At 46.0% G+C, this 22,088-nt stretch overlaps 31 non-coding genes and 1 pseudogene across 31 annotated transcripts; all 32 read left to right on the plus strand.

The window, feature by feature from the left end:
* The first annotated feature begins 45 nt into the window (after positions 1–45).
* LOC139689147 (5S ribosomal RNA) lies at positions 46–164 on the plus strand. The gene has a single exon (XR_011701204.1). It is a non-coding gene; the product is annotated as a 5S ribosomal RNA (ribosomal RNA).
* A 389-nt stretch (positions 165–553) lies between these two features.
* Positions 554–672, plus strand: LOC139689121 (5S ribosomal RNA). The gene has a single exon (XR_011701181.1). It is a non-coding gene; the product is annotated as a 5S ribosomal RNA (ribosomal RNA).
* A 389-nt stretch (positions 673–1,061) lies between these two features.
* LOC139689122 (5S ribosomal RNA) lies at positions 1,062–1,180 on the plus strand. Its single transcript, XR_011701182.1, has one exon. It is a non-coding gene; the product is annotated as a 5S ribosomal RNA (ribosomal RNA).
* Positions 1,181–1,569: 389 nt separating this feature from the next.
* Positions 1,570–1,688, plus strand: LOC139688935 (5S ribosomal RNA). The gene has a single exon (XR_011701002.1). It is a non-coding gene; the product is annotated as a 5S ribosomal RNA (ribosomal RNA).
* A 389-nt stretch (positions 1,689–2,077) lies between these two features.
* On the plus strand, positions 2,078–2,196 carry LOC139688716 (5S ribosomal RNA). The gene has a single exon (XR_011700814.1). It is a non-coding gene; the product is annotated as a 5S ribosomal RNA (ribosomal RNA).
* Positions 2,197–2,585: 389 nt separating this feature from the next.
* Positions 2,586–2,704, plus strand: LOC139688936 (5S ribosomal RNA). The gene has a single exon (XR_011701003.1). It is a non-coding gene; the product is annotated as a 5S ribosomal RNA (ribosomal RNA).
* Positions 2,705–3,093: 389 nt separating this feature from the next.
* On the plus strand, positions 3,094–3,212 carry LOC139689123 (5S ribosomal RNA). Its single transcript, XR_011701183.1, has one exon. It is a non-coding gene; the product is annotated as a 5S ribosomal RNA (ribosomal RNA).
* Positions 3,213–3,601: 389 nt separating this feature from the next.
* On the plus strand, positions 3,602–3,720 carry LOC139689148 (5S ribosomal RNA). Its single transcript, XR_011701205.1, has one exon. It is a non-coding gene; the product is annotated as a 5S ribosomal RNA (ribosomal RNA).
* A 389-nt stretch (positions 3,721–4,109) lies between these two features.
* On the plus strand, positions 4,110–4,228 carry LOC139688937 (5S ribosomal RNA). Its single transcript, XR_011701004.1, has one exon. It is a non-coding gene; the product is annotated as a 5S ribosomal RNA (ribosomal RNA).
* Positions 4,229–4,617: 389 nt separating this feature from the next.
* On the plus strand, positions 4,618–4,736 carry LOC139689214 (5S ribosomal RNA). Its single transcript, XR_011701269.1, has one exon. It is a non-coding gene; the product is annotated as a 5S ribosomal RNA (ribosomal RNA).
* Positions 4,737–5,125: 389 nt separating this feature from the next.
* Positions 5,126–5,244, plus strand: LOC139688938 (5S ribosomal RNA). The gene has a single exon (XR_011701005.1). It is a non-coding gene; the product is annotated as a 5S ribosomal RNA (ribosomal RNA).
* A 389-nt stretch (positions 5,245–5,633) lies between these two features.
* Positions 5,634–5,752, plus strand: LOC139688939 (5S ribosomal RNA). The gene has a single exon (XR_011701006.1). It is a non-coding gene; the product is annotated as a 5S ribosomal RNA (ribosomal RNA).
* Positions 5,753–6,141: 389 nt separating this feature from the next.
* Positions 6,142–6,260, plus strand: LOC139689126 (5S ribosomal RNA). The gene has a single exon (XR_011701184.1). It is a non-coding gene; the product is annotated as a 5S ribosomal RNA (ribosomal RNA).
* Positions 6,261–6,649: 389 nt separating this feature from the next.
* On the plus strand, positions 6,650–6,768 carry LOC139688941 (5S ribosomal RNA). The gene has a single exon (XR_011701008.1). It is a non-coding gene; the product is annotated as a 5S ribosomal RNA (ribosomal RNA).
* A 389-nt stretch (positions 6,769–7,157) lies between these two features.
* On the plus strand, positions 7,158–7,276 carry LOC139689128 (5S ribosomal RNA). The gene has a single exon (XR_011701186.1). It is a non-coding gene; the product is annotated as a 5S ribosomal RNA (ribosomal RNA).
* Positions 7,277–7,665: 389 nt separating this feature from the next.
* On the plus strand, positions 7,666–7,784 carry LOC139688942 (5S ribosomal RNA). Its single transcript, XR_011701009.1, has one exon. It is a non-coding gene; the product is annotated as a 5S ribosomal RNA (ribosomal RNA).
* Positions 7,785–8,173: 389 nt separating this feature from the next.
* LOC139688686 (5S ribosomal RNA) lies at positions 8,174–8,292 on the plus strand. The gene has a single exon (XR_011700784.1). It is a non-coding gene; the product is annotated as a 5S ribosomal RNA (ribosomal RNA).
* A 389-nt stretch (positions 8,293–8,681) lies between these two features.
* LOC139688943 (5S ribosomal RNA) lies at positions 8,682–8,800 on the plus strand. The gene has a single exon (XR_011701010.1). It is a non-coding gene; the product is annotated as a 5S ribosomal RNA (ribosomal RNA).
* A 389-nt stretch (positions 8,801–9,189) lies between these two features.
* On the plus strand, positions 9,190–9,308 carry LOC139689129 (5S ribosomal RNA). The gene has a single exon (XR_011701187.1). It is a non-coding gene; the product is annotated as a 5S ribosomal RNA (ribosomal RNA).
* Positions 9,309–9,697: 389 nt separating this feature from the next.
* Positions 9,698–9,816, plus strand: LOC139689149 (5S ribosomal RNA). The gene has a single exon (XR_011701206.1). It is a non-coding gene; the product is annotated as a 5S ribosomal RNA (ribosomal RNA).
* Positions 9,817–10,205: 389 nt separating this feature from the next.
* Positions 10,206–10,324, plus strand: LOC139689215 (5S ribosomal RNA). The gene has a single exon (XR_011701270.1). It is a non-coding gene; the product is annotated as a 5S ribosomal RNA (ribosomal RNA).
* A 389-nt stretch (positions 10,325–10,713) lies between these two features.
* Positions 10,714–10,832, plus strand: LOC139689216 (5S ribosomal RNA). The gene has a single exon (XR_011701271.1). It is a non-coding gene; the product is annotated as a 5S ribosomal RNA (ribosomal RNA).
* Positions 10,833–11,221: 389 nt separating this feature from the next.
* On the plus strand, positions 11,222–11,340 carry LOC139689217 (5S ribosomal RNA). The gene has a single exon (XR_011701272.1). It is a non-coding gene; the product is annotated as a 5S ribosomal RNA (ribosomal RNA).
* A 5,869-nt stretch (positions 11,341–17,209) lies between these two features.
* LOC139688726 (5S ribosomal RNA) lies at positions 17,210–17,308 on the plus strand (annotated as a pseudogene).
* A 399-nt stretch (positions 17,309–17,707) lies between these two features.
* On the plus strand, positions 17,708–17,826 carry LOC139688944 (5S ribosomal RNA). The gene has a single exon (XR_011701011.1). It is a non-coding gene; the product is annotated as a 5S ribosomal RNA (ribosomal RNA).
* Positions 17,827–18,215: 389 nt separating this feature from the next.
* Positions 18,216–18,334, plus strand: LOC139689130 (5S ribosomal RNA). Its single transcript, XR_011701188.1, has one exon. It is a non-coding gene; the product is annotated as a 5S ribosomal RNA (ribosomal RNA).
* A 389-nt stretch (positions 18,335–18,723) lies between these two features.
* On the plus strand, positions 18,724–18,842 carry LOC139689247 (5S ribosomal RNA). Its single transcript, XR_011701301.1, has one exon. It is a non-coding gene; the product is annotated as a 5S ribosomal RNA (ribosomal RNA).
* Positions 18,843–19,231: 389 nt separating this feature from the next.
* Positions 19,232–19,350, plus strand: LOC139688945 (5S ribosomal RNA). Its single transcript, XR_011701012.1, has one exon. It is a non-coding gene; the product is annotated as a 5S ribosomal RNA (ribosomal RNA).
* A 389-nt stretch (positions 19,351–19,739) lies between these two features.
* Positions 19,740–19,858, plus strand: LOC139688946 (5S ribosomal RNA). Its single transcript, XR_011701013.1, has one exon. It is a non-coding gene; the product is annotated as a 5S ribosomal RNA (ribosomal RNA).
* A 389-nt stretch (positions 19,859–20,247) lies between these two features.
* On the plus strand, positions 20,248–20,366 carry LOC139689183 (5S ribosomal RNA). Its single transcript, XR_011701239.1, has one exon. It is a non-coding gene; the product is annotated as a 5S ribosomal RNA (ribosomal RNA).
* A 389-nt stretch (positions 20,367–20,755) lies between these two features.
* On the plus strand, positions 20,756–20,874 carry LOC139689151 (5S ribosomal RNA). Its single transcript, XR_011701208.1, has one exon. It is a non-coding gene; the product is annotated as a 5S ribosomal RNA (ribosomal RNA).
* A 389-nt stretch (positions 20,875–21,263) lies between these two features.
* LOC139689185 (5S ribosomal RNA) lies at positions 21,264–21,382 on the plus strand. Its single transcript, XR_011701241.1, has one exon. It is a non-coding gene; the product is annotated as a 5S ribosomal RNA (ribosomal RNA).
* The last annotated feature ends 706 nt before the right edge of the window (positions 21,383–22,088 follow it).

The raw sequence follows: 22,088 nt of genomic DNA on the forward strand, positions 1-22,088 counted from the left end.
GGGCTTGATATTGCTAAAATAGTTGACTCGAGAGTGGTGGAAATTGCCAACGGCCATACCACGCTGAATTCACCGGTTCTCGTCCGATCACCGAAGTTAAGCAGCATCGGGCCCGGATAGTACTTGGATGGGTGACCGCCTGGGAACACCGGGTGCCGTTGGCTTTCAATATTTTTTTTCCGAAACGAACGTATTTTGAGGCATTCTCTGATGTTTTTAATTTTTTTCAAATAATTTATTTTGCAATGCCAGACATTGCATGCGTGATTTTGAATTGGTATGTTCCCTTTTGACACCATTCCATTTCATCTAGATGCGACCAGCTCTCTTGGGGCAATGCATTGGTGCTGTAGTAACCCGTATCTCTTCCACATTTATCCAAAGTTCGTTTTGAGATGGCAAATTACCTCCGTCTCCCGCCATCATATAGTATGGTCGTGGACGGCCCGATGTATGCAAGCCGTGGGCAAGAAAATAGACGTCGTGTCGCGTCGTTGCAAGTGTTTGCGGGCTTGATATTGCTAAAATAGTTGACTCGAGAGTGGTGGAAATTGCCAACGGCCATACCACGCTGAATACACCGGTTCTCGTCCGATCACCGAAGTTAAGCAGCCTCGGGCCCGGATAGTACTTGGATGGGTGACCGCCTGGGAACACCGGGTGCCGTTGGCTTTCAATATTTTTTTTCCGAAACGAACGTATTTTGAGGCATTCTCTGATGTTTTTAATTTTTTTCAAATAATTTATTTTGCAATGCCAGACATTGCATGCGTGATTTTGAATTGGTATGTTCCCTTTTGACACCATTCCATTTCATCTAGATGCGACCAGCTCTCTTGGGGCAATGCATTGGTGCTGTAGTAACCCGTATCTCTTCCACATTTATCCAAAGTTCGTTTTGAGATGGCAAATTACCTCCGTCTCCCGCCATCATATAGTATGGTCGTGGACGGCCCGATGTATGCAAGCCGTGGGCAAGAAAATAGACGTCGTGTCGCGTCGTTGCAAGTGTTTGCGGGCTTGATATTGCTAAAATAGTTGACTCGAGAGTGGTGGAAATTGCCAACGGCCATACCACGCTGAATACACCGGTTCTCGTCCGATCACCGAAGTTAAGCAGCCTCGGGCCCGGATAGTACTTGGATGGGTGACCGCCTGGGAACACCGGGTGCCGTTGGCTTTCAATATTTTTTTTCCGAAACGAACGTATTTTGAGGCATTCTCTGATGTTTTTAATTTTTTTCAAATAATTTATTTTGCAATGCCAGACATTGCATGCGTGATTTTGAATTGGTATGTTCCCTTTTGACACCATTCCATTTCATCTAGATGCGACCAGCTCTCTTGGGGCAATGCATTGGTGCTGTAGTAACCCGTATCTCTTCCACATTTATCCAAAGTTCGTTTTGAGATGGCAAATTACCTCCGTCTCCCGCCATCATATAGTATGGTCGTGGACGGCCCGATGTATGCAAGCCGTGGGCAAGAAAATAGACGTCGTGTCGCGTCGTTGCAAGTGTTTGCGGGCTTGATATTGCTAAAATAGTTGACTCGAGAGTGGTGGAAATTGCCAACGGCCATACCACGCTGAATACACCGGTTCTCGTCCGATCACCGAAGTTAAGCAGCATCGGGCCCGGATAGTACTTGGATGGGTGACCGCCTGGGAACACCGGGTGCCGTTGGCTTTCAATATTTTTTTTCCGAAACGAACGTATTTTGAGGCATTCTCTGATGTTTTTAATTTTTTTCAAATAATTTATTTTGCAATGCCAGACATTGCATGCGTGATTTTGAATTGGTATGTTCCCTTTTGACACCATTCCATTTCATCTAGATGCGACCAGCTCTCTTGGGGCAATGCATTGGTGCTGTAGTAACCCGTATCTCTTCCACATTTATCCAAAGTTCGTTTTGAGATGGCAAATTACCTCCGTCTCCCGCCATCATATAGTATGGTCGTGGACGGCCCGATGTATGCAAGCCGTGGGCAAGAAAATAGACGTCGTGTCGCGTCGTTGCAAGTGTTTGCGGGCTTGATATTGCTAAAATAGTTGACTCGAGAGTGGTGGAAATTGCAAACGGCCATACCACGCTGAATACACCGGTTCTCGTCCGATCAACGAAGTTAAGCAGCATCGGGCCCGGATAGTACTTGGATGGGTGACCGCCTGGGAACACCGGGTGCCGTTGGCTTTCAATATTTTTTTTCCGAAACGAACGTATTTTGAGGCATTCTCTGATGTTTTTAATTTTTTTCAAATAATTTATTTTGCAATGCCAGACATTGCATGCGTGATTTTGAATTGGTATGTTCCCTTTTGACACCATTCCATTTCATCTAGATGCGACCAGCTCTCTTGGGGCAATGCATTGGTGCTGTAGTAACCCGTATCTCTTCCACATTTATCCAAAGTTCGTTTTGAGATGGCAAATTACCTCCGTCTCCCGCCATCATATAGTATGGTCGTGGACGGCCCGATGTATGCAAGCCGTGGGCAAGAAAATAGACGTCGTGTCGCGTCGTTGCAAGTGTTTGCGGGCTTGATATTGCTAAAATAGTTGACTCGAGAGTGGTGGAAATTGCCAACGGCCATACCACGCTGAATACACCGGTTCTCGTCCGATCACCGAAGTTAAGCAGCATCGGGCCCGGATAGTACTTGGATGGGTGACCGCCTGGGAACACCGGGTGCCGTTGGCTTTCAATATTTTTTTTCCGAAACGAACGTATTTTGAGGCATTCTCTGATGTTTTTAATTTTTTTCAAATAATTTATTTTGCAATGCCAGACATTGCATGCGTGATTTTGAATTGGTATGTTCCCTTTTGACACCATTCCATTTCATCTAGATGCGACCAGCTCTCTTGGGGCAATGCATTGGTGCTGTAGTAACCCGTATCTCTTCCACATTTATCCAAAGTTCGTTTTGAGATGGGAAATTACCTCCGTCTCACGCCATCATATAGTATGGTCGTGGACGGCCCGATGTATGCAAGCCGTGGGCAAGAAAATAGACGTCGTGTCGCGTCGTTGCAAGTGTTTGCGGGCTTGATATTGCTAAAATAGTTGACTCGAGAGTGGTGGAAATTGCCAACGGCCATACCACGCTGAATACACCGGTTCTCGTCCGATCACCGAAGTTAAGCAGCCTCGGGCCCGGATAGTACTTGGATGGGTGACCGCCTGGGAACACCGGGTGCCGTTGGCTTTCAATATTTTTTTTCCGAAACGAACGTATTTTGAGGCATTCTCTGATGTTTTTAATTTTTTTCAAATAATTTATTTTGCAATGCCAGACATTGCATGCGTGATTTTGAATTGGTATGTTCCCTTTTGACACCATTCCATTTCATCTAGATGCGACCAGCTCTCTTGGGGCAATGCATTGGTGCTGTAGTAACCCGTATCTCTTCCACATTTATCCAAAGTTCGTTTTGAGATGGCAAATTACCTCCGTCTCCCGCCATCATATAGTATGGTCGTGGACGGCCCGATGTATGCAAGCCGTGGGCAAGAAAATAGACGTCGTGTCGCGTCGTTGCAAGTGTTTGCGGGCTTGATATTGCTAAAATAGTTGACTCGAGAGTGGTGGAAATTGCCAACGGCCATACCACGCTGAATTCACCGGTTCTCGTCCGATCACCGAAGTTAAGCAGCATCGGGCCCGGATAGTACTTGGATGGGTGACCGCCTGGGAACACCGGGTGCCGTTGGCTTTCAATATTTTTTTTCCGAAACGAACGTATTTTGAGGCATTCTCTGATGTTTTTAATTTTTTTCAAATAATTTATTTTGCAATGCCAGACATTGCATGCGTGATTTTGAATTGGTATGTTCCCTTTTGACACCATTCCATTTCATCTAGATGCGACCAGCTCTCTTGGGGCAATGCATTGGTGCTGTAGTAACCCGTATCTCTTCCACATTTATCCAAAGTTCGTTTTGAGATGGCAAATTACCTCCGTCTCCCGCCATCATATAGTATGGTCGTGGACGGCCCGATGTATGCAAGCCGTGGGCAAGAAAATAGACGTCGTGTCGCGTCGTTGCAAGTGTTTGCGGGCTTGATATTGCTAAAATAGTTGACTCGAGAGTGGTGGAAATTGCCAACGGCCATACCACGCTGAATACACCGGTTCTCGTCCGATCACCGAAGTTAAGCAGCATCGGGCCCGGATAGTACTTGGATGGGTGACCGCCTGGGAACACCGGGTGCCGTTGGCTTTCAATATTTTTTTTCCGAAACGAACGTATTTTGAGGCATTCTCTGATGTTTTTAATTTTTTTCAAATAATTTATTTTGCAATGCCAGACATTGCATGCGTGATTTTGAATTGGTATGTTCCCTTTTGACACCATTCCATTTCATCTAGATGCGACCAGCTCTCTTGGGGCAATGCATTGGTGCTGTAGTAACCCGTATCTCTTCCACATTTATCCAAAGTTCGTTTTGAGATGGCAAATTACCTCCGTCTCCCGCCATCATATAGTATGGTCGTGGACGGCCCGATGTATGCAAGCCGTGGGCAAGAAAATAGACGTCGTGTCGCGTCGTTGCAAGTGTTTGCGGGCTTGATATTGCTAAAATAGTTGACTCGAGAGTGGTGGAAATTGCCAACGGCCATACCACGCTGAATACACCGGTTCTCGTCCGATCACCGAAGTTAAGCAGCATCGGGCCCGGATAGTACTTGGATGGGTGACCGCCTGGGAACACCGGGTGCCGTCGGCTCTCAATATTTTTTTTCCGAAACGAACGTATTTTGAGGCATTCTCTGATGTTTTTAATTTTTTTCAAATAATTTATTTTGCAATGCCAGACATTGCATGCGTGATTTTGAATTGGTATGTTCCCTTTTGACACCATTCCATTTCATCTAGATGCGACCAGCTCTCTTGGGGCAATGCATTGGTGCTGTAGTAACCCGTATCTCTTCCACATTTATCCAAAGTTCGTTTTGAGATGGCAAATTACCTCCGTCTCCCGCCATCATATAGTATGGTCGTGGACGGCCCGATGTATGCAAGCCGTGGGCAAGAAAATAGACGTCGTGTCGCGTCGTTGCAAGTGTTTGCGGGCTTGATATTGCTAAAATAGTTGACTCGAGAGTGGGGGAAATTGCCAACGGCCATACCACGCTGAATACACCGGTTCTCGTCCGATCACCGAAGTTAAGCAGCATCGGGCCCGGATAGTACTTGGATGGGTGACCGCCTGGGAACACCGGGTGCCGTTGGCTTTCAATATTTTTTTTCCGAAACGAACGTATTTTGAGGCATTCTCTGATGTTTTTAATTTTTTTCAAATAATTTATTTTGCAATGCCAGACATTGCATGCGTGATTTTAAATTGGTATGTTCCCTTTTGACACCATTCCATTTCATCTAGATGCGACCAGCTCTCTTGGGGCAATGCATTGGTGCTGTAGTAACCCGTATCTCTTCCACATTTATCCAAAGTTCGTTTTGAGATGGCAAATTACCTCCGTCTCCCGCCATCATATAGTATGGTCGTGGACGGCCCGATGTATGCAAGCCGTGGGCAAGAAAATAGACGTCGTGTCGCGTCGTTGCAAGTGTTTGCGGGCTTGATATTGCTAAAATAGTTGACTCGAGAGTGGGGGAAATTGCCAACGGCCATACCACGCTGAATACACCGGTTCTCGTCCGATCACCGAAGTTAAGCAGCATCGGGCCCGGATAGTACTTGGATGGGTGACCGCCTGGGAACACCGGGTGCCGTTGGCTTTCAATATTTTTTTTCCGAAACGAACGTATTTTGAGGCATTCTCTGATGTTTTTAATTTTTTTCCAATAATTTATTTTGCAATGCCAGACATTGCATGCGTGATTTTGAATTGGTATGTTCCCTTTTGACACCATTCCATTTCATCTAGATGCGACCAGCTCTCTTGGGGCAATGCATTGGTGCTGTAGTAACCCGTATCTCTTCCACATTTATCCAAAGTTCGTTTTGAGATGGCAAATTACCTCCGTCTCCCGCCATCATATAGTATGGTCGTGGACGGCCCGATGTATGCAAGCCGTGGGCAAGAAAATAGACGTCGTGTCGCGTCGTTGCAAGTGTTTGCGGGCTTGATATTGCTAAAATAGTTGACTCGAGAGTGGTGGAAATTGCCAACGGCCATACCACGCTGAATACACCGGTTCTCGTCCGATCACCGAAGTTAAGCAGCCTCGGGCCCGGATAGTACTTGGATGGGTGACCGCCTGGGAACACCGGGTGCCGTTGGCTTTCAATATTTTTTTTCCGAAACGAACGTATTTTGAGGCATTCTCTGATGTTTTTAATTTTTTTCAAATAATTTATTTTGCAATGCCAGACATTGCATGCGTGATTTTGAATTGGTATGTTCCCTTTTGACACCATTCCATTTCATCTAGATGCGACCAGCTCTCTTGGGGCAATGCATTGGTGCTGTAGTAACCCGTATCTCTTCCACATTTATCCAAAGTTCGTTTTGAGATGGCAAATTACCTCCGTCTCCCGCCATCATATAGTATGGTCGTGGACGGCCCGATGTATGCAAGCCGTGGGCAAGAAAATAGACGTCGTGTCGCGTCGTTGCAAGTGTTTGCGGGCTTGATATTGCTAAAATAGTTGACTCGAGAGTGGGGGAAATTGCCAACGGCCATACCACGCTGAATACACCGGTTCTCGTCCGATCACCGAAGTTAAGCAGCATCGGGCCCGGATAGTACTTGGATGGGTGACCGCCTGGGAACACCGGGTGCCGTTGGCTTTCAATATTTTTTTTCCGAAACGAACGTATTTTGAGGCATTCTCTGATGTTTTTAATTTTTTTCCAATAATTTATTTTGCAATGCCAGACATTGCATGCGTGATTTTGAATTGGTATGTTCCCTTTTGACACCATTCCATTTCATCTAGATGCGACCAGCTCTCTTGGGGCAATGCATTGGTGCTGTAGTAACCCGTATCTCTTCCACATTTATCCAAAGTTCGTTTTGAGATGGCAAATTACCTCCGTCTCCCGCCATCATATAGTATGGTCGTGGACGGCCCGATGTATGCAAGCCGTGGGCAAGAAAATAGACGTCGTGTCGCGTCGTTGCAAGTGTTTGCGGGCTTGATATTGCTAAAATAGTTGACTCGAGAGTGGTGGAAATTGCCAACGGCCATACCACGCTGAATACACCGGTTCTCGTCCGATCACCGAAGTTAAGCAGCCTCGGGCCCGGATAGTACTTGGATGGGTGACCGCCTGGGAACACCGGGTGCCGTTGGCTTTCAATATTTTTTTTCCGAAACGAACGTATTTTGAGGCATTCTCTGATGTTTTTAATTTTTTTCAAATAATTTATTTTGCAATGCCAGACATTGCATGCGTGATTTTGAATTGGTATGTTCCCTTTTGACACCATTCCATTTCATCTAGATGCGACCAGCTCTCTTGGGGCAATGCATTGGTGCTGTAGTAACCCGTATCTCTTCCACATTTATCCAAAGTTCGTTTTGAGATGGCAAATTACCTCCGTCTCCCGCCATCATATAGTATGGTCGTGGACGGCCCGATGTATGCAAGCCGTGGGCAAGAAAATAGACGTCGTGTCGCGTCGTTGCAAGTGTTTGCGGGCTTGATATTGCTAAAATAGTTGACTCGAGAGTGGTGGAAATTGCCAACGGCCATACCACGCTGAATACACCGGTTCTCGTCCGATCACCGAAGTTAAGCAGCATCGGGCCCGGATAGTACTTGGATGGGTGACCGCCTGGGAACACCGGGTGCCGTTGGCTTTCAATATTTTTTTTCCGAAACGAACGTATTTTGAGGCATTCTCTGATGTTTTTAATTTTTTTCAAATAATTTATTTTGCAATGCCAGACATTGCATGCGTGATTTTGAATTGGTATGTTCCCTTTTGACACCATTCCATTTCATCTAGATGCGACCAGCTCTCTTGGGGCAATGCATTGGTGCTGTAGTAACCCGTATCTCTTCCACATTTATCCAAAGTTCGTTTTGAGATGGCAAATTACCTCCGTCTCCCGCCATCATATAGTATGGTCGTGGACGGCCCGATGTATGCAAGCCGTGGGCAAGAAAATAGACGTCGTGTCGCGTCGTTGCAAGTGTTTGCGGGCTTGATATTGCTAAAATAGTTGACTCGAGAGTGGTGGAAATTGCCAACGGCCATACCACGCTGAATACACCGGTTCTCGTCCGATCAACGAAGTTAAGCAGCATCGGGCCCGGATAGTACTTGGATGGGTGACCGCCTGGGAACACCGGGTGCCGTTGGCTTTCAATATTTTTTTTCCGAAACGAACGTATTTTGAGGCATTCTCTGATGTTTTTAATTTTTTTCAAATAATTTATTTTGCAATGCCAGACATTGCATGCGTGATTTTGAATTGGTATGTTCCCTTTTGACACCATTCCATTTCATCTAGATGCGACCAGCTCTCTTGGGGCAATGCATTGGTGCTGTAGTAACCCGTATCTCTTCCACATTTATCCAAAGTTCGTTTTGAGATGGCAAATTACCTCCGTCTCCCGCCATCATATAGTATGGTCGTGGACGGCCCGATGTATGCAAGCCGTGGGCAAGAAAATAGACGTCGTGTCGCGTCGTTGCAAGTGTTTGCGGGCTTGATATTGCTAAAATAGTTGACTCGAGAGTGGTGGAAATTGCCAACGGCCATACCACGCTGAATACACCGGTTCTCGTCCGATCACCGAAGTTAAGCAGCATCGGGCCCGGATAGTACTTGGATGGGTGACCGCCTGGGAACACCGGGTGCCGTTGGCTTTCAATATTTTTTTTCCGAAACGAACGTATTTTGAGGCATTCTCTGATGTTTTTAATTTTTTTCAAATAATTTATTTTGCAATGCCAGACATTGCATGCGTGATTTTGAATTGGTATGTTCCCTTTTGACACCATTCCATTTCATCTAGATGCGACCAGCTCTCTTGGGGCAATGCATTGGTGCTGTAGTAACCCGTATCTCTTCCACATTTATCCAAAGTTCGTTTTGAGATGGGAAATTACCTCCGTCTCACGCCATCATATAGTATGGTCGTGGACGGCCCGATGTATGCAAGCCGTGGGCAAGAAAATAGACGTCGTGTCGCGTCGTTGCAAGTGTTTGCGGGCTTGATATTGCTAAAATAGTTGACTCGAGAGTGGTGGAAATTGCCAACGGCCATACCACGCTGAATACACCGGTTCTCGTCCGATCACCGAAGTTAAGCAGCCTCGGGCCCGGATAGTACTTGGATGGGTGACCGCCTGGGAACACCGGGTGCCGTTGGCTTTCAATATTTTTTTTCCGAAACGAACGTATTTTGAGGCATTCTCTGATGTTTTTAATTTTTTTCAAATAATTTATTTTGCAATGCCAGACATTGCATGCGTGATTTTGAATTGGTATGTTCCCTTTTGACACCATTCCATTTCATCTAGATGCGACCAGCTCTCTTGGGGCAATGCATTGGTGCTGTAGTAACCCGTATCTCTTCCACATTTATCCAAAGTTCGTTTTGAGATGGCAAATTACCTCCGTCTCCCGCCATCATATAGTATGGTCGTGGACGGCCCGATGTATGCAAGCCGTGGGCAAGAAAATAGACGTCGTGTCGCGTCGTTGCAAGTGTTTGCGGGCTTGATATTGCTAAAATAGTTGACTCGAGAGTGGTGGAAATTGCCAACGGCCATACCACGCTGAATTCACCGGTTCTCGTCCGATCACCGAAGTTAAGCAGCATCGGGCCCGGATAGTACTTGGATGGGTGACCGCCTGGGAACACCGGGTGCCGTTGGCTTTCAATATTTTTTTTCCGAAACGAACGTATTTTGAGGCATTCTCTGATGTTTTTAATTTTTTTCAAATAATTTATTTTGCAATGCCAGACATTGCATGCGTGATTTTGAATTGGTATGTTCCCTTTTGACACCATTCCATTTCATCTAGATGCGACCAGCTCTCTTGGGGCAATGCATTGGTGCTGTAGTAACCCGTATCTCTTCCACATTTATCCAAAGTTCGTTTTGAGATGGCAAATTACCTCCGTCTCCCGCCATCATATAGTATGGTCGTGGACGGCCCGATGTATGCAAGCCGTGGGCAAGAAAATAGACGTCGTGTCGCGTCGTTGCAAGTGTTTGCGGGCTTGATATTGCTAAAATAGTTGACTCGAGAGTGGTGGAAATTGCCAACGGCCATACCACGCTGAATACACCGGTTCTCGTCCGATCACCGAAGTTAAGCAGCATCGGGCCCGGATAGTACTTGGATGGGTGACCGCCTGGGAACACCGGGTGCCGTCGGCTCTCAATATTTTTTTTCCGAAACGAACGTATTTTGAGGCATTCTCTGATGTTTTTAATTTTTTTCAAATAATTTATTTTGCAATGCCAGACATTGCATGCGTGATTTTGAATTGGTATGTTCCCTTTTGACACCATTCCATTTCATCTAGATGCGACCAGCTCTCTTGGGGCAATGCATTGGTGCTGTAGTAACCCGTATCTCTTCCACATTTATCCAAAGTTCGTTTTGAGATGGCAAATTACCTCCGTCTCCCGCCATCATATAGTATGGTCGTGGACGGCCCGATGTATGCAAGCCGTGGGCAAGAAAATAGACGTCGTGTCGCGTCGTTGCAAGTGTTTGCGGGCTTGATATTGCTAAAATAGTTGACTCGAGAGTGGTGGAAATTGCCAACGGCCATACCACGCTGAATACACCGGTTCTCGTCCGATCACCGAAGTTAAGCAGCATCGGGCCCGGATAGTACTTGGATGGGTGACCGCCTGGGAACACCGGGTGCCGTCGGCTCTCAATATTTTTTTTCCGAAACGAACGTATTTTGAGGCATTCTCTGATGTTTTTAATTTTTTTCAAATAATTTATTTTGCAATGCCAGACATTGCATGCGTGATTTTGAATTGGTATGTTCCCTTTTGACACCATTCCATTTCATCTAGATGCGACCAGCTCTCTTGGGGCAATGCATTGGTGCTGTAGTAACCCGTATCTCTTCCACATTTATCCAAAGTTCGTTTTGAGATGGCAAATTACCTCCGTCTCCCGCCATCATATAGTATGGTCGTGGACGGCCCGATGTATGCAAGCCGTGGGCAAGAAAATAGACGTCGTGTCGCGTCGTTGCAAGTGTTTGCGGGCTTGATATTGCTAAAATAGTTGACTCGAGAGTGGTGGAAATTGCCAACGGCCATACCACGCTGAATACACCGGTTCTCGTCCGATCACCGAAGTTAAGCAGCATCGGGCCCGGATAGTACTTGGATGGGTGACCGCCTGGGAACACCGGGTGCCGTCGGCTCTCAATATTTTTTTTCCGAAACGAACGTATTTTGAGGCATTCTCTGATGTTTTTAATTTTTTTCAAATAATTTATTTTGCAATGCCAGACATTGCATGCGTGATTTTGAATTGGTATGTTCCCTTTTGACACCATTCCATTTCATCTAGATGCGACCAGCTCTCTTGGGGCAATGCATTGGTGCTGTAGTAACCCGTATCTCTTCCACATTTATCCAAAGTTCGTTTTGAGATGGCAAATTACCTCCGTCTCCCGCCATCATATAGTATGGTCGTGGACGGCCCGATGTATGCAAGCCGTGGGCAAGAAAATAGACGTCGTGTCGCGTCGTTGCAAGTGTTTGCGGGCTTGATATTGCTAAAATAGTTGACTCGAGAGTGGTGGAAATTGCAAACGGCCAGCCCTTATTAGGGCTTGACGTGTGTTATAAAGTCAGCCAATTCGAAATGCCTTACGATAGGAAGGCAACTCTAATAATAAGTCTAAATGACTTAAAAGAAAGTGCTACCGCCCTAGAGGTCCATCGGTTCATCGGTGTCGAGCTCGGGCTTAAGTTGGAAGATTTAGTGGCCATACAATTTGGAATTACAAGAAAATCCATTTATGTGAAACTTATAAACGAAGAATTAGTTGAAAATCTTTTGAGGTCGAAAGGGGGGCCAGTTGACTTCCCATCAGTAGCCGAAAAGCGTGGAACGGCGACGTTGGAGTCAGCGTCTAGCAGGGCAAGCTTTGTTAAGGTGGTGGGGCTCCCCCCAGAAATCCCAAAATTCGAGGTGGAGACGGAATTAGGCAAATATGGAAGAGTGGTATCATACGCGGTAAACAAATGGATAGGCCCTGGGCTATACCCGATCAGCACTGGAACGCGGAATGTGAAAATGTATTTAAAGTCCCCGATTCCGTCATATATCCCGATAGCTGGTCACAGGGCGGTCATACACTACGAGGGACAACAGCAAACGTGCTCGAGATGCGGAAGCACAAACCATCTGCGATTGAATTGCACAATGCCAACCACAATCACGGCGTACGCCGACGCACTGAGGGGGAAAAAGCAAGCGGCAGAAGAGGAGGCGGTGCTGCCGACGAGAATGGAAGAGGACCGAGGAGTGGAGGAGATTCCCTTGGAGCAGGAGGAGGAGGTCAACCCAAGGATGAGGGTAGAGAAACGCAGGGAGAAGGAAGGACCAACCTACCACCCAGGAACGTCGAGCGAGGAAGACGTCGCCGGAAACGACGCTATTGCCGAGGGAGCGGGAAACGGGAGAAAGAGGAGGAAAGGGTCGAACACGAGAGGGCGGGGGAAAAGGATATCGATAGACGTAGCCCGTGGAAAGGAAACGGAGAGATCAACCATCACGAGGGAGGAAAGGTGTGATCCCTGTGCAGATCAGAGTAAGATTCAAGAGGGGAATAATGGGGGAGGAATCAAAATGGCCGTAGCAGTAGAAGAAGAATCAAAAGAAACCGGAGAACCCGATTCAATCGAGGGCGGTGATCGACGGCTTGCGGGGGAAGACAAGAAATTGGTCATGGCGCAAGAGAAGCAAATAGGAAGAAATCTAGACATGGTAACCCCTTTTAGCGACAAGGGTCTCGGGAAAGGGTTATCTGTGACGTTACGCGAAGGGGAGGGCAAACAGCATGAGGAAGAGGCTGAGGAGCGGAGGAGGGAAGAAGACCCGGAGGACAACGCGTCGACCAGCGGTCACCCCTGGAGGGAGGTGGAGGGACGTCGGAAGCGCGGTGGTGGCGAGGTTGACAGCGGGAGGAAGTTTGGGCTCGGCGGGGACGAGAGCGAGGACTCCGACGCCAAGGACAACGGGAGCAGCGACACCGGGGACCAGGACGAGGCCCCGAGGAGATCCGGGAGAGGGGGCAAGGCGGAAACGACCGAGCAGAGACAGAAGACGAAGAAGAAGGACAAAGGAAAGAACAGCCTAAGCGTCGGACTCCAGGAGATAGCGGTGAGGTACGCATATATGAAGGAAGCCAAATGGAAAAGGGATGCAAAAAATACAGGGAATGATAAGGGGAAGCAAATGGGAACCCCGAATCCGGAATCCCAATGAATTACACATTGAACCCAAAATTGAGAATAGGCACGCTTAATGTATGTGGGGTTACAAGTAAAAACAGAATAGAAAAAGTATTCGACCTATTTAAAAGAGAAGACCTGGACATCCTACTATTGCAAGAGGTCATGGTGAGTGTACATTGGGAAACGGGCCCGGCGGAGATCTATATAAACAACCAAGAGCGGGAAAGAGGCACTGCGATCATGTTAAAAAGAAACATCACCGGAGAAAAAATGACAATGCTACCATCCGGGAGGGCGATGGCCATGACGATCCTTGGGATAAGGATAATAAATGTGTACGGCCCGGCCGGCACCAGGAAACTTCAGGAGAGGAGGGAATTTTACTCGCGGGACCTCCTGCCCCTGCTGAGCGACTTCCAAGGAATGGCACTGTTAGGGGGTGATTTTAACGCAATCATAGACGAGAAAGATAGCCAAAACAACGATGGAGGAGGAGCAAAATACCCACTGTGTGGTCCCCTAAAATCGATAGTTAAAAACCTCAGAGCCACTGACGCAAACAGATTAACAAGCACAAAAGATAACCTTCCGTACACCATCTACGGCGACAAATGGGCAACAAGGCAGGACCGCTTTTACGCATCCTACGACTTGAAAACCCATATATCCTCCTATGCGGTTCTTCCAGTGGCATGCTCCGACCACTGCGCAGTTATTATATCGGTCGATGGATCCCAAAGCAGGACGAGGCATCAGCCAAGGAAAAAGGAGTGGAGGATGAACGTCGAGCTGCTATATGAGAAAGACACCAGAGCCATACTGAAAGAAAACATCCAGCGATGGGAGGAAAGCTGGAGAGGATTGGATCCAAGCGAAAGGTGGGAAAACTCCAAAGTAAAAATAAGAAACCTTTTCGCACAACTGCACAGGGAGAGAGCCGAAGAAATCAGGGAAACCATGGCTTTTTACAGAGAAGCGCTCGAGGAGAGCCTAAAGACGAGAGAAAGGGAACGGAGCAACTGGGGGGAGATAAAAGAACTAAAAAGGAAAATCTTCGGAATGGAAGAGGAAAGGGCGAAAATATCAACATGGCACAGAAGCAAAATATGTTTGCCAGAAGAACATGCCTCGGTGTATTATCTGGGGAGGAGGTTAAAGGATTGCGCCAACAACTTACTCAAAAACGGCATTTTGAACGAGAACGGAACGAGGTTAAAAGAAGAGAGAGAAATCATAGAGCATGTATGCCACCATTTTGAGACTCTCCTTTCTGGGGAGGACACATCACTCAAGGAAGAGACAGAAAATCTCACGCCACTCCCCCAACTGCCAGTGGAGGTGGCAGAGAGGATGGCGGAAAGAATCACAAGGGAGGAGTGCGAGGATGCTATGAGATGGCTCCCCAAGGGGAGGTCCCCGGGTACCGACGGTATCCCTTTTGAATTCTACGTAGAATTCTGGGAAGAGCTGAAGGATTTAATCATTCCAGCGATAGAGAACATCCTCCAAAATGGCACCCTCACCACGACCCAAAGAGAGGGGAAAATTGTCCTAGTGCCGAAAAGAAAAGAGCCAAGGAGCCTAAATGACTACAGACCCATCACCCTCCTCAACGCCGATTACAAGGTAGTAGCTAAAATCGTTAAAACCAGACTCAACGAAGCCGTGGAAAAGATAATCGGGCCAGACCAACACATAGTAGGAAAGGGGAGGAACATTGTAACGGCGCTGACAACGATCAGAGACGCAATCGCGAGCCACGAGAGCAGGCAGGGCGCGGGCCTTAAACTGGTAGCGGTAGATATTGAGAAGGCTTTCGACAGGGTGAACATAAACCACGTATTGAACACATTAAAGAGGATGGGATTCCCCGAAAAGTTTTTGAATACAATAAAAATGTTCACGAACAACATCACGTCGAAAGTAAAATTGAGCGCGGGGGCCGAAACAAAGTCGTTCCCCGTGAGAAGATCAATCAGACAAGGCTGTCCGCTTTCGATGCTTCTGTTCTCTATATCACTGGAGCCCCTGCTACATAGTCTTCGCAGAAACATTAAAGGAATCCCGGCGGGGAACGGTAAAGTGTCCGCGGTGGCTTATGCGGACGACGTAACGATCTTCGCCCAAGATCAAGCGGAAATTCATGTAATAGGGAAATCATTAAAGGAATATGAGGAGGAAAGCGGGCAAAAAGTAAACATGGAAAAGACAAAGGCCTTGACAATAAAAGACGCCGACTTCACCGCGACCAGTGAATGGAAAGAGGTGACCTCGATGGACATTCTGGGCATTCCATGGAGTAGGACTTCCACGGAGACGACAAACGCAGTATGGGAAAAGGCAACGAGAATGATAAAAGGAACATTAGCGCAATTGAGAGACAGGGACCTAAACATACATCAGAAAGTCCTTGCGATAAACGCATTGTTATTATCCAAGGCATGGTACGCCGCACTGATTTTCCCGTTGCCAGAAAAACATGGGGCTCTATTGACGAAAATAGCAACGCAATACCTTTGGGGAGGGCATTTGCTAAGAGTAGCAAAGAGCCAGGCCTGTCTACCCAAGGGGAAGGGGGGCCTAGGGCTGATCGACGTGCGGGACAAAGCCCTGGCACTCTATGCAAAGACAGTAATAAACATCCTATCCGACGACTGTCAACATTCAAAAGATCTGCTAAAGGCGGCATGGGGTGCACCAGGGCAGGATAGACTGCTGATGAAAACTATCAGGAAAGTTAAGGACTTAGTAGAAAAGATGCCGAGAGGAGTGACAGCCACCACCAAGTGCCTTTACCGACAACTCAGAAGCGACGACAACCACCGAATCAACATCGAAAAGCACATCCTATCGGTAAATTGGAAGAGAGTGTGGAAGAACATCAACGAAATAGCCATGACCCTAAGGACAAAGAGCGTCCTATTCCTATTCGCAAACTATATAGTGACCACCCAGCAAGTGAAACAAAACATGTATCTAACAAGCAGGAACGAATGCGAATACTGTGACAAAGCCGACACACAAGACCACAGGGTGTTCGAATGCACCATCTCAAGGAGGAGGTGGTGCCTAATAAAAAGAACATTTAGAGAATTAAACACCTTTGGAGAAAAGGAGATAGGAAATAGGAATATGATGATTCTGGATTTCAACATCTTTCCCCGCGTGAAAATGGAAACAATGTGCTGGCTGATTGGACAGCACCTTCTTACGGTACACAAGTGGGTTAAAATAGATATAGAAAGTTGGTGGGAACAAGTGAAAAAAGAGAGCAAAAACCTACCGGGCCGATTACAGCCATATTGGAAGAAAGTAGAACAAATGGTAAAAAAAGAAGTCATGAAAGAATAACAAGTTTAAAGAAAATTGGTCTTGGACTCAATGTAAACTGTCATGTATGCAAGGAAATATATTACCGATAACAAGTATGTGAATAAAGGGAATACGTTCAATAAATAAGAGCAGATAATAATGTAAACAATGTATCATTAATGTTTAACTGTGAAAAAAAGACGCAAAGGGGATGTTTAAAAAAAATTTGACTATTTATAATTGGCTTGATTTCATTGTAATCATTTTGTTCCCTATAAAGGATCTTGTATTGTTAATTCAAGTAAGGAAAATGTTCCCTAAGTTATGTGACGGTGAACACTTTCCGAATGCTTATAGTTCATAAGTGGTTCATACTTATATCATCCTTTGTTTAGAATTGTTCAATTGTGAAAATGTTCAATCTGTGGTCTTATGCACGCTTAAGATGGTGCACATGGTGTTAAATAACTATGTCTGTGAATGGAAATACATGCAATAAAAAAAAAAAAAAAAATACCACGCTGAATACACCGGTTCTCGTCCGATCACCGAAGTTAAGCAGCATCGGGCCCGGATAGTACTTGGATGGGTGACCGCCTGGGAACACCGGGTGCCGTTGGCTTTCAATATTTTTTTTCCGAAACGAACGTATTTTGAGGCATTCTCTGATGTTTTTAATTTTTTTCAAATAATTTATTTTGCAATGCCAGACATTGCATGCGTGATTTTGAATTGGTATGTTCCCTTTTGACACCATTCCATTTCATCTAGATGCGACCAGCTCTCTTGGGGCAATGCATTGGTGCTGTAGTAACCCGTATCTCTTCCACATTTATCCAAAGTTCGTTTTGAGATGGCAAATTACCTCCGTCTCCCGCCATCATATAGTATGGTCGTGGACGGCCCGATGTATGCAAGCCGTGGGCAAGAAAATAGACGTCGTGTCGCGTCTTTGCAAGTGTTTGCGGGCTTGATATTGCTAAAATAGTTGACTCGAGAGTGGTGGAAAATGCCAACGGCCATACCACGCTGAATACACCGGTTCTCGTCCGATCACCGAAGTTAAGCAGCATCGGGCCCGGATAGTACTTGGATGGGTGACCGCCTGGGAACACCGGGTGCCGTTGGCTTTCAATATTTTTTTTCCGAAACGAACGTATTTTGAGGCATTCTCTGATGTTTTTAATTTTTTTCAAATAATTTATTTTGCAATGCCAGACATTGCATGCGTGATTTTGAATTGGTATGTTCCCTTTTGACACCATTCCATTTCATCTAGATGCGACCAGCTCTCTTGGGGCAATGCATTGGTGCTGTAGTAACCCGTATCTCTTCCACATTTATCCAAAGTTCGTTTTGAGATGGCAAATTACCTCCGTCTCCCGCCATCATATAGTATGGTCGTGGACGGCCCGATGTATGCAAGCCGTGGGCAAGAAAATAGACGTCGTGTCGCGTCGTTGCAAGTGTTTGCGGGCTTGATATTGCTAAAATAGTTGACTCGAGAGTGGTGGAAATTGCCAACGGCCATACCACGCTGAATACACCGGTTCTCGTCCGATCACCGAAGTTAAGCAGCCTCGGGCCCGGATAGTACTTGGATGGGTGACCGCCTGGGAACACCGGGTGCCGTTGGCTTTCAATATTTTTTTTCCGAAACGAACGTATTTTGAGGCATTCTCTGATGTTTTTAATTTTTTTCAAATAATTTATTTTGCAATGCCAGACATTGCATGCGTGATTTTGAATTGGTATGTTCCCTTTTGACACCATTCCATTTCATCTAGATGCGACCAGCTCTCTTGGGGCAATGCATTGGTGCTGTAGTAACCCGTATCTCTTCCACATTTATCCAAAGTTCGTTTTGAGATGGCAAATTACCTCCGTCTCCCGCCATCATATAGTATGGTCGTGGACGGCCCGATGTATGCAAGCCGTGGGCAAGAAAATAGACGTCGTGTCGCGTCGTTGCAAGTGCTTGCGGGCTTGATATTGCTAAAATAGTTGACTCGAGAGTGGTGGAAATTGCCAACGGCCATACCACGCTGAATACACCGGTTCTCGTCCGATCACCGAAGTTTAGCAGCATCGGGCCCGGATAGTACTTGGATGGGTGACCGCCTGGGAACACCGGGTGCCGTTGGCTTTCAATATTTTTTTTCCGAAACGAACGTATTTTGAGGCATTCTCTGATGTTTTTAATTTTTTTCAAATAATTTATTTTGCAATGCCAGACATTGCATGCGTGATTTTGAATTGGTATGTTCCCTTTTGACACCATTCCATTTCATCTAGATGCGACCAGCTCTCTTGGGGCAATGCATTGGTGCTGTAGTAACCCGTATCTCTTCCACATTTATCCAAAGTTCGTTTTGAGATGGCAAATTACCTCCGTCTCCCGCCATCATATAGTATGGTCGTGGACGGCCCGATGTATGCAAGCCGTGGGCAAGAAAATAGACGTCGTGTCGCGTCGTTGCAAGTGTTTGCGGGCTTGATATTGCTAAAATAGTTGACTCGAGAGTGGTGGAAATTGCCAACGGCCATACCACGCTGAATACACCGGTTCTCGTCCGATCACCGAAGTTAAGCAGCATCGGGCCCGGATAGTACTTGGATGGGTGACCGCCTGGGAACACCGGGTGCCGTTGGCTTTCAATATTTTTTTTCCGAAACGAACGTATTTTGAGGCATTCTCTGATGTTTTTAATTTTTTTCAAATAATTTATTTTGCAATGCCAGACATTGCATGCGTGATTTTGAATTGGTATGTTCCCTTTTGACACCATTCCATTTCATCTAGATGCGACCAGCTCTCTTGGGGCAATGCATTGGTGCTGTAGTAACCCGTATCTCTTCCACATTTATCCAAAGTTCGTTTTGAGATGGCAAATTACCTCCGTCTCCCGCCATCATATAGTATGGTCGTGGACGGCCCGATGTATGCAAGCCGTGGGCAAGAAAATAGACGTCGTGTCGCGTCGTTGCAAGTGTTTGCGGGCTTGATATTGCTAAAATAGTTGACTCGAGAGTGGTGGAAATTGCCAACGGCCATACCACGCTGAATACACCGGTTCTCGTCCGATCACCGAAGTTAAGCAGCATCGGGCCCGGATAGTACTTGGATGGGTGACCGCCTGGGAACACCGGGTGCCGTTGGCTTTCAATATTTTTTTTCCGAAACGAACGTATTTTGAGGCATTCTCTGATGTTTTTAATTTTTTTCAAATAATTTATTTTGCAATGCCAGACATTGCATGCGTGATTTTAAATTGGTATGTTCCCTTTTGACACCATTCCATTTCATCTAGATGCGACCAGCTCTCTTGGGGCAATGCATTGGTGCTGTAGTAACCCGTATCTCTTCCACATTTATCCAAAGTTCGTTTTGAGATGGCAAATTACCTCCGTCTCCCGCCATCATATAGTATGGTCGTGGACGGCCCGATGTATGCAAGCCGTGGGCAAGAAAATAGACGTCGTGTCGCGTCGTTGCAAGTGTTTGCGGGCTTGATATTGCTAAAATAGTTGACTCGAGAGTGGTGGAAATTGCCAACGGCCATACCACGCTGAATACACCGGTTCTCGTGCGATCACCGAAGTTAAGCAGCATCGGGCCCGGATAGTACTTGGATGGGTGACCGCCTGGGAACACCGGGTGCCGTTGGCTTTCAATATTTTTTTTCCGAAACGAACGTATTTTGAGGCATTCTCTGATGTTTTTAATTTTTTTCAAATAATTTATTTTGCAATGCCAGACATTGCATGCGTGATTTTAAATTGGTATGTTCCCTTTTGACACCATTCCATTTCATCTAGATGCGACCAGCTCTCTTGGGGCAATGCATTGGTGCTGTAGTAACCCGTATCTCTTCCACATTTATCCAAAGTTCGTTTTGAGATGGCAAATTACCTCCGTCTCCCGCCATCATATAGTATGGTCGTGGACGGCCCGATGTATGCAAGCCGTGGGCAAGAAAATAGACGTCGTGTCGCGTCGTTGCAAGTGTTTGCGGGCTTGATATTGCTAAAATAGTTGACTCGAGAGTGGTGGAAATTGCCAACGGCCATACCACGCTGAATTCACCGGTTCTCGTCCGATCACCGAAGTTAAGCAGCATCGGGCCCGGATAGTACTTGGATGGGTGACCGCCTGGGAACACCGGGTGCCGTTGGCTTTCAATATTCTTTTTCCGAAACGAGCGTATTTTGAGGCATTCTCTGATGTTTTTAATTTTTTTCAAATAATTTATTTTGCAATGCCAGACATTGCATGCGTGATTTTGAATTGGTATGTTCCCTTTTGACACCATTCCATTTCATCTAGATGCGACCAGCTCTCTTGGGGCAATGCATTGGTGCTGTAGTAACCCGTATCTCTTCCACATTTATCCAAAGTTCGTTTTGAGATGGCAAATTACCTCCGTCTCCCGCCATCATATAGTATGGTCGTGGACGGCCCGATGTATGCAAGCCGTGGGCAAGAAAATAGACGTCGTGTCGCGTCGTTGCAAGTGTTTGCGGGCTTGATATTGCTAAAATAGTTGACTCGAGAGTGGTGGAAATTGCCAACGGCCATACCACGCTGAATACACCGGTTCTCGTGCGATCACCGAAGTTAAGCAGCATCGGGCCCGGATAGTACTTGGATGGGTGACCGCCTGGGAACACCGGGTGCCGTTGGCTTTCAATATTTTTTTTCCGAAACGAACGTATTTTGAGGCATTCTCTGATGTTTTTAATTTTTTTCAAATAATTTATTTTGCAATGCCAGACATTGCATGCGTGATTTTAAATTGGTATGTTCCCTTTTGACACCATTCCATTTCATCTAGATGCGACCAGCTCTCTTGGGGCAATGCATTGGTGCTGTAGTAACCAGACCAGACCAGATCCCCTAATGACTGGGCATTTTGCCCTCATTTTATGCGCTGCTTCGGTGTGACAACGTCCACCCCTTCAGCGTTAGTGTATGTGCAGTTTGCACAGGGAAATAAATGGCGATCGAATGTGTAAATGACGAACGTGTACCTTTCCAGTGTTAGTGAAGGAGAAATTGAAAGAAAGACCTCTAGTGGGTTGGCAATTGGCCTTATCTTAAAGGAAGGACTAAAATTAGCTTAATTCTAAGGGCCGAGACATTTTGCCCAAAAACACGTCAACAGGACGGAAAAACATTTATCAATCTAAAAACTAAAATTAATATTAGATTCTGGTCTAATTAAATTCTATATAAGATATTTATTTTATTTTTTTTCTCTTTTGTTGTTTTTTTTTAATATATATATATATTTTTTTTTTCTTTGGATATATATATATAATTTTCTTTTTGTCCTTTTTTTTTATTTTTTATTTTTTATTTTTTTATAAATTTCTTAACTTTTCTTTTCAA

Source organism: Hetaerina americana, unplaced genomic scaffold (assembly GCF_022747635.1).
Source record: "Hetaerina americana unplaced genomic scaffold, ioHetAmer1.1.p SCAF_216, whole genome shotgun sequence".
Classification (NCBI taxonomy): Eukaryota; Metazoa; Arthropoda; class Insecta; order Odonata; family Calopterygidae; genus Hetaerina; species Hetaerina americana.